The 14,107-nt window shown below is 39.5% G+C and overlaps 1 pseudogene; it reads right to left on the reverse strand.

Moving 5' to 3' along the window:
• Positions 1-8,200: 8,200 nt before the first annotated feature.
• LOC141372705 (large ribosomal subunit protein uL1 pseudogene) overlaps positions 8,201-14,107 on the reverse strand; it is a 10,632-nt pseudogene continuing 4,725 nt past the window's right edge.

A 14,107-nucleotide genomic window follows, 5' to 3' on the forward strand; every position in this document is an offset into this window, starting at 1 on the left:
GCCAAGCACCCCATGCTTTAGAGGACCCTGAATGTCACCAACATACCAAATTAAATGATAACAGATGCATAATCACATCACTAGCATCGGGTGCTCAGGGCTGACGCAGTGTGACCAGGACACCTGAAATCGCTGCCTTCACTCATACCAGGCAGGCGCAGAGAAGAGCTTCCTATCTCTTGTCTTATGGTCTTGAACAAAATATGCCTCTATCTGAATACCATAAAGGTTTTGGGTTGTCTCACTGTCAACACTGGAAATAGAGACAGAAAGGATTTGAGTATTAGAAGGTCTTAGATAGGAAAAACGTGCCCCATTTTTCCCCCTACACCCGACTCTAACAGGTTACTTCATAAGGAAGCATCATTTACCAATGTGCTGAGCATCCATTTTTTTCTTTTCACTTGTATTTCAATGCACAATTCCAAAGATATCTGAAAATTAGCCAAGTCTTCGCAATAGTTGTGCAAGGTGGTTTAGAAACATTTCCAATATTAATGTGTATTACTCTTAAATTTATATATATGTATATTTATGACATTTATATATATCACATAACATAAAGGAAGCCTGACATTGATTCTTTTCATCAGCAGTGATATTGGATATTAGAAATTTAGATTTGTGAGTAGTTCCATTTTGACAAAAATTTTCAATAAGAATTAATAACACTTTCCCCCCAAATCTTAACAATTTATATTTATTTAAATGAATTTTTAAATTGATATTTATTATAAATTGTATTTTGCCTTTATGCTTGAGAGAAAAGTTTGGATATTTGAGAAGAAATTAACTTTTCAATTTACATGAATATCATTGTGTTCCTTATATTTACTTTAATTTACATTTCTTTCCCTTTTTTTGACGTATAGTTGACACAATGTTAGTTTTAGGTATACAACCCAGTGATTCGTTAACTCTATACATTATGCTCTGCTCACCACAAGTGTAGCTACCATCTGTCACCATACAGTGCTATTATAATACCACTGAGTATATTCTCTATTCTGTATCTTTAATCGCTGTGACTTATTTATTCCATAGCTGGAAGCCTGTATATCTCACTCCCCTTCACTCATCTGCTCATCCCTCTACCCCCTTCCCCTCTGATAACCACCAGTTTGTTCTCTGTATTCATGGATCTGTTTCTGCTTTTTCTGTTTGTTCATTTGTTTTGTTTTTTAGATTCCACATATAAGTGAAATCCTATGGTATTTGTCTTTGTCTGTTGTTGGACTTATTTCACTTAGCATAATACCTTCTAGGTCCATCCATGTTGTTGCAAATGGCAAGATCTCATTCTTTTCTATGGCTGAGTAATAATTTAAATTTTTATATGTTATATTCAAAGTTTATAGACTTTAAAAAATTGCATTTTCTTTTTTGATCTTTTATATCATCACCATTCAAAAGAATATAACTATCTGAAAGTACCCATTCTGAAATGATGATCAGGAGAGAAAAAAAACTATAAAATAAATACATAGTAGTTTATAAATCACAGGTGCTTTTGTTTATTGTTCATTTAAACATTGTGATTATATTAACAGAATACCTAGATAGGTACAATAAAAATTAAATTCAATCAGAATTTATATCTTGCCCACTTTTCATTTTATAAAACCATAGCATTCCTTTTTTTTCATTTTTTTGTTATGAAAGTATATTGTTTGATGAGCACAGAGAATGTATTTTATTTCACACTTTGTTGGTTTGGTATACAGCTTTTAAACATTTAAACGTCTTACATGTGGGCTTCCATTTGTACTCTGGCCCTGGGCCTCTCAAATACTAGAAGCAGACCTATAAACTAGAGTAGTAAAAGAATGTGAGTAGATTCATTTGCCATGATCCTGACCTTTAAAAATAGCCAGCAGAACTACACATGATTGATTTCCTGGTCTCTAAAGGACTACTGGTATTACCGGTAAATTTCCAGGACTTCCCTTGTCCTGTTTTCCTCCTGTTTCATGCAGATTTCACCTCTCTATTCTGTTGGTAACTCTCAGTTCTCTGACCCCAACCTCATTCTCCACTTCTCTCTTGTAAATGAACTGTTTGTGCGTTCTCCATTGTGTTTGGCCTTTCGCTTTTGATCTCAGGCTGTTTGATTCATCCCTTTAGTTGCCAGCTTCCCTGATGGCTTGAGTAGTGAGGGTTAGTTCTGGCCGGTTAGGAGGCTGTTCTTATCCTTGGAGACTCAGCTGGAACCTGGCAGAGTAACTGACTTCTACTGTAGGTGGTGGGTCCGACAGATTAACACCAATCCATTATTACTGTGGAAACAAGATAAAGGAAATAACTTACTTTATCATAGGAAAGAAGAAGGTTTTTCTTTGTATATAAAAAAATGCACATATGCAAAATACTACCAAAAATTCTATATATGTCATCTACACTTATAAATGTGTAAGCTTCCTTGTGGAATCTCATTTCTTTACTCAAATTAAAGAAGGTTTCTGTCTCTGAAAAAGACATGCTAAATATTATCTGTCACATATATTTCTGTACCCTGTCTTATTAAATTTTAATGTTTGATTGCTCAGTGAAATAACATTGAATAAATCAGTGCAAATAAGTATCGGCATCTAAAATTTCATGTCTCGCATGTATTATCTGTCACCTCAGCATTACTTTTCTGCACTCTAGAGAACTAAGAGATAATTCAATTACTAAAATACGCATGGGAGAAATAAGATAGTGACTAAATACCACACTTTTTGTGTGAATATTTGTCATTCTGGCTGTTAACAATGCAATCTCTTCAGTTATTCGTACACAAATTCCTTTTGTGTGCACTTTTGGTCAAGGTTAGGTGTTTTTCAGGTACTACAGAATTCTTGGCTACACACTCCCTAAATTCCTCCCATGATGCAACCCAGAATGGCCCAAGCTCATCTAATGAAATGGAATTAAATGGATCTTTGATCTTGAGTTAGAAATGCAGACTTGGGGGATAATTGGAGGCAAGATCTGATATCCAGTAGGTGTGCAACAGTATGGCCCTGCTGGATTTTTAGCTAGAGACCATCCTGATGGTTCGGCATCTGTACTATACCAAGAGATATGTGTTTTAAAAATCACCCATCCCTGGGCGCCTGGGTGGCTCAGTCGTTAAGCGTCTGCCTTCGGCTCAGGTCATGATCCCAGGGTCCTGGGATCAAGTCCCACATCGGGCTCCCTGCTCAGCGGGAAGCCTGCTTCTCCCTCTCCCACTCCCCTTGCTTGTATTCCTGCTCTCGCTGTCTCTGTCAAATAAATAAATAAAATCCTTAAAAAAAAAAAATCACCCGTCCCTGATTAGAGATAATTCATTGCAGGAACAATGGTGCATGCTGCCAAACTACTCCAAGCACCTTGTACTTTTTCCTGCCTCTTTGTGTCTAAGAGTTCCCCTGGATCTGTCTATTCCCTAAACCTTGTCAGTTATATCTTATCATCCAGATTTTCACTTGTTCTGTGAGCATTCATTGCCATTTTGCCTGAGAGAGGATTGGTTTCCTTTGCTTGCAACCAATATACTACAATACAATGTTTCTGAGAACTAATATTCTTAGAAAATGTTATGATAAACAATTTAAATTGGTACACATTCAAGAGTAATCTAGAATAACCAAAAAGTTTACGTAAAAAATAATCCCAAGAAACAAGCCTAAAAAATAATAACGGAATGCACTCCTTTGGAGCATTTCAGGGTGCTTTTTTCACTTATTACCTTCCTTGATAATGGCAACAAGCAAGTGAGACCAGAAGGACAGAAAGTGTCCTGATTTAACACACAGGTACAATGAGATTGAAAAGCCAAGAGTCTAAAAGGTGCGTTTTCCCACAGAAACAGCTGGGCATAGGCTTAGGGCTGGTTGAGAAATCTTGAGAAGGAAACACAATAGTATTGATTTTCTTTTCTTTTTTAAGATTTTATTTATTTATTCATGAGAGACAGAGAGAGAGAGAGAGAGAGAGGCAGAGGGAGAAGACAGGATCCCCTCTGAGCCGGGAGCCCGATGCGGGACCCGATCCCAGGACCCTGGGATCATGACCTGAGCGGAAGGCAGATGCTTAACCATCTGAGCCACCCAGGCACCCTAGGTTTGATTTTCTACATGCAGTCTATAAAGGCACAACCAACATCATCATCTACTACCTTTATTAGATGTGGAAGGAAGGTAAGCAGGCTTCCTATATACTAGAATCATTTTCTAATCTCTTGGAGTTTCTATTCCCCTGGGCTGACAAGCACTCCAGCAATTACCCTGCAATAATGTTCCCATTACCTGGTTAGATTTACTGGATCATTTGTCAGAGAATTTCAAAATCAAGCATTTTATGTCTTTATCTCTAAACCTGGAAACATGTATTCAAGTGAAACTGCGGGCAGAAACTCAATATGTAAACAGAGAAAGCTGATGCTCTAAGTGAAGCAAGATTTGTGAGACTAGAGACCTCTGGTCCCCACACTTAAGGCCCCTCTGTAACCCAGGGCTCCTTGAGAAAGGGTCTAAACACTATTAATGTAGCCCTGCCCCCTGTTTTATAAGTGAAAATATCCAGGCACAGATAAATTATGTGATTTTTTTTTTCCAAGCCCGGTCCCAATACAGAAATTTTATGGAAGACCTGGAGCCTTGACTCCCAGACAAGTACTTTTTTTTCAAATTCAGAGGAACACCTGTATTTCCACCCCATTCTCCCAAACTTCACATCAAAGGAAGGGTCTCTTCAGTGTCTTGTGAAGATGAGCATGAATAGCCCTGGCAGTTATACTAAGTTGTATATTCCTCAAGTCATTTGTGTGCTTTTTGAGGGAGTTTCTATCTCCCATGGCTAAACAGGCAACATAACTTACCTTCCAAATGAGAATACTTTAGAATGTGAAAGTCTCTCCCTACACCTCAAAAGGGACCCAAGGCCCTGAGATCCTCTACCGTGGGAATCACTCTGTGATGTGCTGCTTGGGACCACCTTGGGGTGCTTGCTAAAGTATGAGGGCTCAGAAAAATTCCCATCCACTAAAGGGGTAGGGAGAACACCTGAAAGAACTTGGGGAGGCAGGGGTGGGGGTGGGGGTGGGGGTGAATGCCCCTAGGGTGAAGCTGTAGGTGCTGGTATGGGAGGCTCAGAGAACTTGGCCTGGGGGTACCAAGAGGGGGGAGGGGGCAGTGTCCCAGAAAGCCAACTTATCTAGGGAGGGCCCCAGGGTCCCTCTCCAGGGCTGCACTCCAGGCCTGTTTCCAAGCCCTCCCCACTCCATCCAGGCTCAAAGCAACCACAGGATCTTCCCGATATATGAAGATTTTATGACCCAAAAAAGAAATAATAATAATAATACTCAGTATAATGTAATATAACAGTCTCCATCTTGCCCTCAATTATTTAGAAGGTCAAAATAAATTCTGTACCACATAGATATCTAAACAGTCCCTGCCTCACAAGAAGAGATTCAGACACATTTGTGGCAATGTAGGTACGTCCTGTCTGGTCTGCTTGGAAGGCACACACATGAGAAGAGGCTAAAAAGTGAGGGAATTCTGTTCTAAAATAAAAATAGTAAATTACATGAAACGAAATTAGTGAATAAAAAATGAAATTAATATCTGTTGAGTTCAGTTTTCTCGGAGAAGTTTCAGTGCTGAAGTCCTAGTTACTCCCCCCCACAATACCATTCCCACTCAAGCCTTACTTTCTTGTGGTGGCCAAAGGCCATTATTGGGCTCTTTTTCAGCCCTTGTAAGTGCAATTTTGTAGGCTACTTTTATAGGATATCCTTGCCCTTTCAATTAGCTGTCTGTTCTCCTTAGTTACAAAGCAAATGACTTTCTGACCAGCTAACTCTGGGCCTTTAGTGACTTGTAGTCCCACATATGCATTTGACACTAATCACTCCAGCCAGCTTAATACCAAAATCAATTTCCAATTCAGGAGCAACAAATGATTGGTCACCTGGTCAGTGTGTGGTTTCCTGATTCCCATATTCCTTAAATTGTGAATCTGTTAATGATATTGCTGAGATAAGGGAGAGCCTATCTTTAGGGAACACAGCTAAATTTTTACTTCCTTCACTTCCTCTAGGCAATATATGAAACTTATGATCAGAAAAAGACCATTAGGGTCTGTATAAGAACAATTTTATAAACTGATACTTAATATTTACAAATCTTGCACACTTTTGTGTTTATTATATTTCACAATAAAAAAGAAAATATTAGAAGCTAAAGTATGATAGAATTAACTTTTAATTAGAAAACATGTGCGTTCCTTTAAAATTCTTTATTTTCACTTTTAGACCTCCTACACTTGAAAGATTCCTAACTAGAATCCAAATTATTGCTGGGTCTCCAGTCAATAGGTCATGCTGGTCATGGAGCCCATTCTACTGCCCTGTCCAGGCAGAGAAACAAATACGCAGCCCTGCCCAGTTGCTGAGTGTCACATCCAGTCCTACCCATCCAGAGAGCCTGGCCAGACAACCCAGCAACTATGGGACTCATCCTTCAGTCCTGCACAGGAAGCCAAGCCAGCAGCTCTGCCCAGCTGCTGAGCGTAGCCTCTGGCCCCACCTAACCACGGAGACCAACATTGTCTCTGGGCAGCCTCAGAATCCATCTTACTGTATCACCAAGTTATGAAGCCTCACCTGTAAGCCCATCCAGCAGAGGATCCTGGCCTATAGCCCTGCTCAGTTGTTGAAACACAGCCTTCAGCTTTGCCCAGGCAGGCACCCCAGCCAGTGACTCCCCCAACTGCAGAGCACACTCTGCAGCCTCACCCAACTGTGGGCTACAGCTGGAGGTCAATGACAATTTTTTACAAAAATAGAAAAAAAAAAAAGAAGAAGCCCTAAACTGAATAGCCAAAGCAATCCCGAGAAAGAACAAAGCTGGAAGAATCATACTTCTAGATTTCAAGCTATATTATAAAGTTATATAGTAATCAAACTAGTATGGTACTGGCATAAAAAGAGACACAAAGAACAATGGAAAGAATTGATAGCCTAGGAAAAAAACCTATGTATATATGGTCAATTAGTATCTTACAATAGAGTCTGTCTCTATCAGATTGTGAACTCCCTGAGGGCCCATATTGCTCTATACTTTACCCATGATGCCTGGAAATAGTTCTTAAGTAGTAGATACTTAATAAATCTCTGGAAAACAGTATGGAGTTTTCTCAAAAAGTTAGAAATAGAACTACCCTATGATCCATCAATTGCACTACTAGGTATTTACCCAAAGGATGCAAAATACTGATTTGAAGGGGGCACATGCATCCTGATGTATATAGCAGCTTTATCAATGATCGTCAAATTATGAAAAGAGCCTGAATGTCCATTGACTGATGAATGGACAAAGAAGATGTGGTATATATATATATATATATATAAAATAGAACATTACTCAGCCATCAGAAAGAATGAAATCTTGCCGTTTGCAAGGACATGGGGGAGCTACAGTGTATTATGCTAAGTGAAATGTCAGAGAAAGATAAATACCATATGGTTTCACTCATATGGAATTTAAGAAACAAAACAGATGAACATAGGGGAAAGGGAAAAAATAAGAGAGGGAAGCAAACCCTAAGAGACTCTTAAGTATAGAGAACAAACTGAGGGTTGATGGATGGAAGGTGGGTGATGGGTGTTAAGGAGGGCACTCGTTGTGATGAGCACTGGGTGTTCTATGTAAATGAATCACTAAATTCTTCTCCTGAAACCAATATCACACTATATGTTAACTAACTAGAATTTAAATAAAAGTTTGAAACAACAAAAAGATACTTAATAAATATGTGTTATATGGATGAATAGCTCTTCTTTGGGAACTTGATAATCTTACAGAGTTATTGGATTTCACACAAAACATATATAAAAGGACATTTCTGGAGTTTTCTTCCTTTCTTGGTGTTCACACTAAACCCCTATATTAGTTTGTTACAGTAACGAAGTACCACAAACTGAGTGGCTTAACCAACAGAAATTTATTGGCTCACAGTTCTGGAGGCTAGATGTCTGAAATCAAAGTGTTGATAGTGTTGGTTCTTTCTGAGGGTGTCTGTGAAGGCAAAATCTGTTCTGGGACTTTCTCAACTTGGCTGTGAAGATAACCCTCTTCATGCTCATATCATGTTTCTCCTTGTATGCAAATTCTCCCTTTTTATAAAGCAATCACGTTGGATTAAGGCCCATCCTAGCGATTTTTTTTTTTTTTTTTTTTAAGGGTAGCACTAGGATTTGTTGAACTGTGCCTTAGTACAGGCGCTGGGGCTTGCCCATGGTGCTCTTGATGTACAAAGCCCGGACGTTCTGCCAATTCTTCTTGAGCAAGGACACCAGGAAATTGACCGCTAAGTGGCTGTTGTACACAAGCTCATCATCTGTCATCTTCACATGGCCAACAGCCACTGCCAGACACAGCACCTTCTTCATCTGGAATTTGATGGTGGACTTCACTTCATCCATTTTGGCCACTATGTTCTCACTGTGGGTCAGCAAGGAAGGGAACTTGCCAGCCTTATTCAGGCCTGGGCCCAGGATTCGTGGGATCTGCTTGATCAGAGATTCTGAAGCCAAAAAGGCATCATACTTCTTGGCCAGCTTCTTGACTAATTTCTATTCTTGTTGAGTTTCTTCAGCGCCTCAGTGTCCATGTGGGGAATATGCACCGCCTTGGCCTCATCACAGTGCTGCTGATCCCCCAAAACACATACGGAGAACTTGGGGCCAGGAGTGGACTTAAGCCTGACGGTGCCTGAGAAGCGTTTGTCCTTCTGAGGGTCATAGTTCTTCAGGCTGATCTGCAGCTCCACCATCTCCAAAATCTTCCGGCGCTTGCGCTGGTTCCCGTGCAGGACTTCCCGCACCGCCTCGTACAGGCTGTCGCGGGAGACTTTGCTGTTCCTGGCTCTTCACGCCGCAGTAACCGGAAAAGAGCCTAGTGATCCCATTTTAACTTGGTTACCTCTGTAAAGACACTATCTCCACATAAGGTCACATTCTGATGTACAGGGGTAGGACTTTACCATATGGATTTTGAGGGGACACAATTCAACCCATAACAACCACTTACATTTTTATCACAGTATTTCCCTTATTGGTTATAATAATTTGTCTTCATGATTAAACTTTGAGACAATTTGAACACAGTAGTCAATCAGTAAACATAGAGGGTATGAGTGAATGTATGCTCTGAAGAATGATTATTGATCCTAATACCCACCTCCAGCCTTTCCAATAGGGCTTCTTTTTTTTTTTTTTTTTAAAGATTTTATTTATTTATTTTAGAGAGAAAGTGAAAGAACAGCATGAACAGGGGAAGGGGAAGAGGGAGAAGGAGAAGCAAACTCCCCACTGAGCAGGGAGCCTGACATGGAACTCGATCCCAAGACCCCGAGATTTTGACCTGAGCCAAAGTCAGATGCCTAACTGACTGAGCCATCCAGGCGCAACCCCACGGGGCTTCTTAAAATGATCAGATAGCCTCTTGCTTCAAACCTCCATCAAGGCCTAACCACCGTTTTCCTAGGTTTGCTTTTTCCTGCTTTGTACCATGTTGTAGTGAATCTGAGCACAACCGTGATGCCTATTAGCACTACAAGGACAAGACCCTGAGTTAATAATACTCATCTTCATACCCCCAATATCTAGTGCCTTGCTTGGAGCATAGTAAATGTTCAATGTTTATTGAATTCACAGAAGCCATCAGAACTATGACCCAGACCAAAGAAGTAAGGACAAAAATCATTTCCACATGGATATCTTAGGAATGGCTGTAATCTCTGTGACTCTGGGGCACATGGATCTTTCACAGTTGTCCATTTCTTGAAAACTGAGGTCAGTGTAACCTTCAGGCTGCAGCTGCCTCCTGTTACTGTGTCCCAGGAGAAGTGGAGATCGAGTAACATTGAAAGCAAAGTGAAACTACTTCAGGGTCTTGTCCCGGGCTGTTAGTTCCTAGGAAAAGAAACAGTGTCACATTTCATTGTCTCTGTATCACAACAGCAATAAAAAAACAATTCCCTTACTTTAGAACAGTGCTGTTCAGATCCTGAGGCTGCAGTGGCATAGGATTTTGTGGGAAGGTGCATTTTTAAGAGAACTTGGCAATACAAGGAAGTGCCGCAATCCGGTTTTTAATGCCATCTTGGCATTGTCTTAATTCCCATTCCAGATGTTCCACTTGGAGGGATGAGAGTGTGGACACTTTTTTTTTTCCCTTGCAAATGCAGCGAATACCATAGCAGTATATAGTTTATCCTCATCATCCAGAGATGCTGAAAGGAATGCTTCACTTGGCACAAATTCAAGGACACTCATTGTAATAGGAGAAATCATACATCACAATAAAAGGAAATGTTAGCTTTCACTTAATATCATCCCGTTGCCTTAAGATATATTTTCATTTTAGACTCCTTCTGTGGAGACTGCAGTGTTGGGAGAGCAAATGAACAAAGAAATGAGTACAGATACATGCTAGGCAGTAAAATATTATTTAAAATATCAGAAATAGTGCACTTTATGGAAATTAAAGTAGCTTGGACATTCCTCCCATATGTGTAATGAATAAAAAGTATGCTGAATCCTGAGCAATCTTTCAATTTGCTGTTGAATGACTGAGTTTTGCTTTTCTTTTTTCTTTTAAGTAAAATTTAACAACCTAGTATGACATTAAAATTGTCTCTTCACAAATTCTATGGTTCCATCCTTGATTTCATACTGTAGGATCTCCTTATAGATGAATCTGTAATTTAAGAATAAATATCGCTGGGGCGCCTGGGTGGCTCAGTCATTAAGCGCCTGCCTTCGGCTCAGGTCATGATCCCAGGGTCCTGGGATCGAGCCCCGCATAAGTTTCCCTGCTCAGCGAAGAGCCTGCTTCGCCCTCTCCCTCTGCTACTCCCCTGCTTGTGCTCTTTCTCTCTCCCTCTCTCACTCTCTCTGTCAAATAAATAAATAAAATCTTAAAAAAAAAATCTCCTTTCAATGTATTGATAACTAAGTCCTGATGCAGACAGTTATATCAAGTCTTGCCTGACTTTGAATTTGGCTCTCTAGGAGTTCCCAGGAGTATTTTGCTCTAAGATATTCTCTCCAGATGTGTCTCTGCAATTTAGGATTGAATTTATGCATGCTCATATTCATATTTGAGACAACTGATACCTCAGTAATGTTTTTATTGATCTTACTGCAAAAAGATGAGAGCTTAATTGGTAGGATGAGATCGGTTCTGTCTGGGTATATTTGATAAGGTAGACCCTTAGGGGAGATCATTAGGCCCTAACAAAAGAAGAATTGGTCTTATTGCTGTCCTCTCAAACTGTTTTTGCTTATCTTATCATGAAGGTGGTGGTGGGGCTCTGTGTTTAGGCAAAAAGCTGAACTGGATTTCATGGAACCGCATGGGGGCTGGGTGACCAATGAGAGGCTGTTGCCAGGGGGAGATTGCAACCAGCGTATGCTAACTAAATCAGACTTGATAGAAGTTGAAAAAAAAAGCAGGAGGAGATAAAATTCTCTTTGTGCATTTCTCTCTCTCTCTCTCTTAGTACTAGGTACTCTACGTGTTTTTGATTATAGCACTATTCTTTTTTTTTTTTTTTTTCTTCTTTTTGAGGCTTTTTTTTTTTTTTTCCTTTTTTTTGGGGAGTATCTGGATTAACCCTAGTAGATAGGACTTTTTTTTTTTTCTTTTTTATGCTAAACTTCATTAGGGCAAAAGAATCAGGGTTCTAATAATCTCCTGTGCTCCATTCCAGAAGACTTCTTTGGCCTTTCATGAAAATCCCTGGTTCTGTACAGTGGGACGTGCTCCCCAGCTTTACTGACAAGTTGTTCAAAGAAGGCTATTGCCTAACATCATCTGTGAACAGACCTATGGCCTTGGCTTGATGATAGCACTATTATTCTTACCTCTTATTTACCCAGACCTGTTTTTTTCTTTTTCTTTCTCTGTCTTAAATACCTCAGCCGGGGTGTTAATCTTAGCTATTCTACTGTCTTCTCTCTCTACCCATGAAATCACCATCTCTCAATTTGTCATAGATAATTGCTAATGATTCAGTTCATAAGAAATCTAAGATTGTAAAAGAATAGTTCATTAAATATCAAGGGTTCACGGTGATAGAAGTACGGTGATCTATGTCAGGGCAGCAGCTCAGGGAGAAAGTCTGGACAGGATTTCAGACTGAAAAGTCTGGTATTTTGCCTGCCCACAGGGTAACTCAGTTTTGCTGGAGTCTACTTACTGGGAATCAACAGAAACTCCTAAAATATGCCAAGTTATGCAACAGCTTCAAAAATAATACAGTGCTTATTGCTCAATAATTACTTGTTGACTATAAATGAATAAGAAATCAGCCCTTGCTCTTCAGAGAAAATAATATAGTATGGGTCTTCTATGCAATTCAAGAATGAGTAAGATGAATCATTAATTTATATGAAAGCCTCAATGGTTAGAGAAAATACACATTCATGTCCAACCACACCTTCCTCATATACTGGCATACCGCATATCACATTAAGAAAGCGTTTCCTATTTTTCTCCCCTATTCCTGTAATGAATGATGTTGGATCTTTAATTAAACTAAGTATTGAATGACGAATTATTTGTTCAATATTCACATATTGAAAATTCTTTCCACAGTTCAGAAAAAAGTCTGTGTCATTTCCCCTAATTTCTTGTCTGTGCCTTGAGTAAGATTTTATTTTTTTATTTTTTATTTTATTTTTTTTTTAAAGATTTTGTTTATTTGAGAGAGAGAGAGTACATGAGAGGGGGGAAGGTCAGAGGGAGAAGCAGACTCCCCGCTGAGCAGGGAGTCCGATGCGGGACTCGATCCTGGGACTCCAGGATCATGACCTGAGCCGAAGGCAGTCGCTTAACCAACTGAGCCACCCAGGCGCCCTTGAGTAAGATTTTAAATGTTTGCTTTGTATTTGTAGTAACAGATCAGATAATCAAAAAAAAAAAAAGAATTCTCACCTTTATTATTATTTATTTTAAATTAATTCAATTTTTAAGCCAAGAGACTGGAACAACAAATATAAAGCTGTTTGTTGCTGATGATAAGGCCAGATTAGTTACGTCTCTTCTTCCACTGCATTGGTAGATACTGTTGTACCGAATCAATGATTCTGATCCGTGAACACAGTAAGAGCTACTGATATGGCTCCCTTTCTTAAGCCAGAAGGGCTTGGGATGGGCTCCTTCTCAATACCATTAAAGCCATTTTCTCATTTATTGCATGTCCTCCCTCCCATAGGACTCATGATGTAAAAACCTGGCTCCTGGTTGGGACAGAACAACGAATGGGGTATAGCCTGACACCCTCTAATTTCAGAGTGAATACCCACAATGTAGGAATGTCCAGTTTGGGGGGAAAGCAGCAGTTTTGTGCTCTCTATCAGCTGTTCTGAGAGCCCTCACATTTTATTTGCCAGACTTTAGTTCCACATTTGGGCTCTGAGCTGCCCTGGAAATGTGTGGGATGTTTATGAAATGCCTAATATGTTTGTAATTTGCATTTGCCAACTCTATTTGGAAATCAGTGCAAAAACAGAGAAAAAAGTAAAGGCAACTATTATGTTGCCAAATGTGTAATTACTCTTTTTCATAATCTATTTTTCCTTGGAAATTAATGTTTTGATACCAGGCAATGAGTTGTATCTAACAGAAAATCATCTTTACTGTGGCTTATTTCCTAGGTTATGTGCAATCAGTGAGTCCTATCATTGTTAATCCTTTGCCACAGTTCGCTATTCTCAAAAAACTTAGCACCTTACATTTCATTTAATGAGGTGATCTAGTATTTCTGGCTGTGCAAGAAATGTTGCTATCATTTCTTAAGGCCCTCCGTGGATGGCTCCACACGGTGGCTTCAGGCCATTTCTCTCATTTCTATTTATTCCCTGACTTCGGTTATCCCTTGGCTGGTTTTCTATACATGCCATCAGTTGTTTTGAATCATGCTGTTCTCAACCTGAAAAATCCTTCTTTAGTTCTTGCTCTCATCCACATTCTTTCCCTTCTTCAACACCCAGATCAGTTATTTTGTAATTTTCCATCTTTCTTCCTTCCTTCCTTCCTTCCTTCCTTCCTTCCTTCCTTCCTTCCTT

This window comes from Callorhinus ursinus, unplaced genomic scaffold (assembly GCF_003265705.2).
Source record: "Callorhinus ursinus isolate GAN/ISIS: 27379988/994484 unplaced genomic scaffold, GSC_fseal_2.0 scaffold5, whole genome shotgun sequence".
Taxonomy (NCBI): domain Eukaryota; kingdom Metazoa; phylum Chordata; class Mammalia; order Carnivora; family Otariidae; genus Callorhinus; species Callorhinus ursinus.